Source organism: Coptis chinensis, chromosome 7 (assembly GCF_015680905.1).
Source record: "Coptis chinensis isolate HL-2020 chromosome 7, ASM1568090v1, whole genome shotgun sequence".
Taxonomy (NCBI): Eukaryota; Viridiplantae; Streptophyta; class Magnoliopsida; order Ranunculales; family Ranunculaceae; genus Coptis; species Coptis chinensis.
In genome coordinates, this window is record NC_141462.1 from 85,756,608 (window position 1) to 85,759,807 (window position 3,200).

At 37.1% G+C, this 3,200-nt stretch overlaps 1 long non-coding RNA gene across 1 annotated transcript; it reads left to right on the forward strand.

The window, feature by feature from the left end:
- LOC147489561 (uncharacterized) lies at positions 1-2,439 on the forward strand. The gene is made up of 2 exons (XR_015201752.1): positions 1-1,324; positions 1,968-2,439. It is a non-coding gene; the product is annotated as an uncharacterized LOC147489561 (long non-coding RNA).
- Positions 2,440-3,200: the final 761 nt, after the last annotated feature.

The window sequence follows — 3,200 nt, forward strand, 5'->3', positions numbered from 1 at the left end:
TTGTTTTCTGCAACTGTTGGACAGCAAGAACGCACACCTAAGGCATTACAAATGAAGGTGGATACAAGTGTGGAAAAGCGAGTTTGGGCTACAGGCATGGCTAAGGACATGACGGACATGAACAAGCGCTTGCAATCATGGCTACTAGATTTAATGCAATCCAGATTGTCTTGCGAGTTGGGATATTCAACCACTGAAAAAAGAAGGAAGTTCGGGGCTTCTTCTAGTGGACTGTCAGGGGAGGAACACAGAGAGTATCTAACATAATGGTTTGGTTTTGTGTGTAGCTGAGATTCTTGTGCATTTCTCTCTTTCCGTTCTCTGTAATCATGTAAACAAATCTTTCCCAACTACAAATCTAGTTTAGCTCCAGTGAGTATCCAGTACCCAGGGCTGTCTTGTGGCCCCTTGCATAATTGTGACATGTCTACAAATCTTAAATGCTTTCGTGTTTGCCATGGCAAAGGGGGTGCCGTTGGGTACACACCTGAGTCTATCACCATTGATTTTGGTTTCTCTTTCTTAGAATTATTTCCTAGAATTGACGTACTAATTGTCGTGAATAAACTCGAGCTGTGTAACGATTCCGTCGGACCTTACTCCCAAACTGATTGTCCTATATAAGCACCATAGACTTTAGAATACATCAGTCGAAGGTGAAGTACATTCTTAGACTCATTCTTAATCATTTTTCTTTGCTTATGTTGATTAAAAGATCACGGAAGGAGTACGAGACAAACAAACTATCTATAGCTGTTTTTTGTTTGGAGCTGATAATCCCTAAGATCCATTGAACTTATGGATATGAGACATTCATTTCGGCCAATATAAAATGAGGGCCACTTAAGAGTCTGGACTGTAGATTGTGAGATAAAGAAAGGATGGGAAACCATGGATGTGCCAATGGACCCTTAGATGATATCAAGTACTCTTCTCCTGTTCCTCTAATTGGCTTATACATATCATTTGCCACTTCGGTATGCGTTATACTCATGGCATGTGATATCATTTATGGATTTCGCAGTAGAAAGCCATGGTTACCTTGTTGATTTTTCTCGCTCAACTCAGTGACATTGACTCTTCTTATTTTGTTTCCATTTGCACTTCTGCCTACAATGTTTAAAATATGAAGCGGCATCGGCAGTTCTTAAGATCGGCAATCAAAGGATCATCGGCAAGTGCGGCAATCTAAAGGATTGGCAACTCATTCAGCAGCATACAACGGCAATTAAGCAACTCATTCAGCGGCATACATCGACATACATCGGCGATTAACAGGACTGACAACTTATTCAGCGGCATACAGCGACAATTCTTTCCAACGGTAGTTCAAAGGCTAGAATAGATTTTCTTGTTCTTTTATTGTTGAATAGGGTCGGCAAGTTCAAACTGATCGGTTTATACTTGCAAAATTGATCGGCTTGAGTGATCAGTTTGAATTGATGGGGTTTAAATTGATGTGATTGGGGTTTAAATTAAAGCTTTGATTAAAGCCTATTGGGTTTTATTTAAAAAAAAATGGGGTGTTATATTGGGTTTTAAAAATTAAAAGGATCGGCATTGCTTAGTTGTTGAGAAAAGCAGGTGCGGCAAATATAATGTGTCTTAATAAATGGCAAGGGCAGTTTCGTAAAACAAGTTATTAGATTCAAAACAAAACCATCGGCTGTTTAGAAGTTTGAGTTTAAAAATCTGGTAAGTTTAAAGAAAATATAGCTGCCATTGGTTGTTTTTTTTTTTTTTTTTTTTTTTGAGCAGCACATGAAAATTTTAGAATTGTCTACCCAAGAGGGTCGGCAAAAGGGAAAGAATATGAGTAGAACATTACAAGCTTAGAGCAAACGAATCAGCAAAAAATAGATCAGACTAGAGAATGCGCTCTCTCTACTGCTGTTCTGTTTTCTTATAAGCTATTTTCTACAGCCTTTTTATCAGTTGTTATGCTGTTGCTGCTACTGCCTCTACAGGTGGTGGATTTGCAGGAGCCGTGGTAGGAGGATTGGTATTCAATCGGTTTGAATCGTGTCGAAAACTGATCAGCATGGGCAAGTTCAAAACAAATGATTTCAATTTAAACCAAATTGATCGGCATGTTAATTGGTTTTAGATGTTTTAGTAGCAAAGATGGCAACAACAGTTGTAAAAGAAGTAATGTTGAAGCAAACAAATGGGGTTAACTAGAGATTGTTGATTGGTAAATTGATAGGGAAGTCTACCTTTTCGGCAAATTGGGTTATCAAAATCGATTGAGAGATCGGGTTGGAAATTGTAATTGATATGCAATTGTCATTTATCGGCAATTTGTATAGTTTATTTATTCGATCGGTTTTGAGTCGTAAGTTCGCAACTTGACAAACTCATCGGCAATATTATAAAGTGATTGAGGCTATACAAATTGTTAGATTTTTCAATGGGTAAGCAAGTTAATTGGTTTGATCAGTAAATATTTTAATGGATTAGTGAATTGATCGGGCTAACTGTTGGGTATTCAATACGCAATTAATGTATTGATTTGAAACAAGTAGGTGGGCTGTGATCAGTAACTTGATAGGATCGGTTTTGATTTTTTTTTTGTCTCTTGATTGATCGGGTTTGGGAAATAATTTAATTTGTTGGAGTTGGTTCTGCAAGGTTGATGGACAATTTAACAAGGCTAAGCGAACTTGATCAGCAAGTTGATCAATCGGCAAGTTGACTTTTCAAAGCTCAAAATTGAGCATTCAAAGTGATTTGCAACAGTATTGAACTGCAAGTTCAAACTGATTGGGAAGTGAATCTTTTAGGACTAACACTTATACAATCGTATAGTTGATTGGAAGTAGAATTGATCGATAATTTAAAAGAAAGGAATTGGTATTCAATACAATATTGGAAACGCAATTAGTGATTTGATCGACAAATTGAATGATTGATCGGCTATAAGCAAGATCGGGCAAACGAATTTTCTGGTTTTAAAACATGTCGGGTTGAGAGAATTGATTGATTTTATAAATTGTTTGGGTTTTAGATAGGTGTTATTTATTAGATATGGCTTGTAAAATGGTTAGAGGATCGGGTAGCTAAAATTAAAGATAGGATTCTCTTTTGTTTTTCTTGTTAAGCAAAGGATCAACAAACCAATGGTTAGAATATAGGGTCGGTCAAAATATATAAGAATTAAGGATAACGCAATTGGGGTGTCGCCGCCCCCATAATGTATT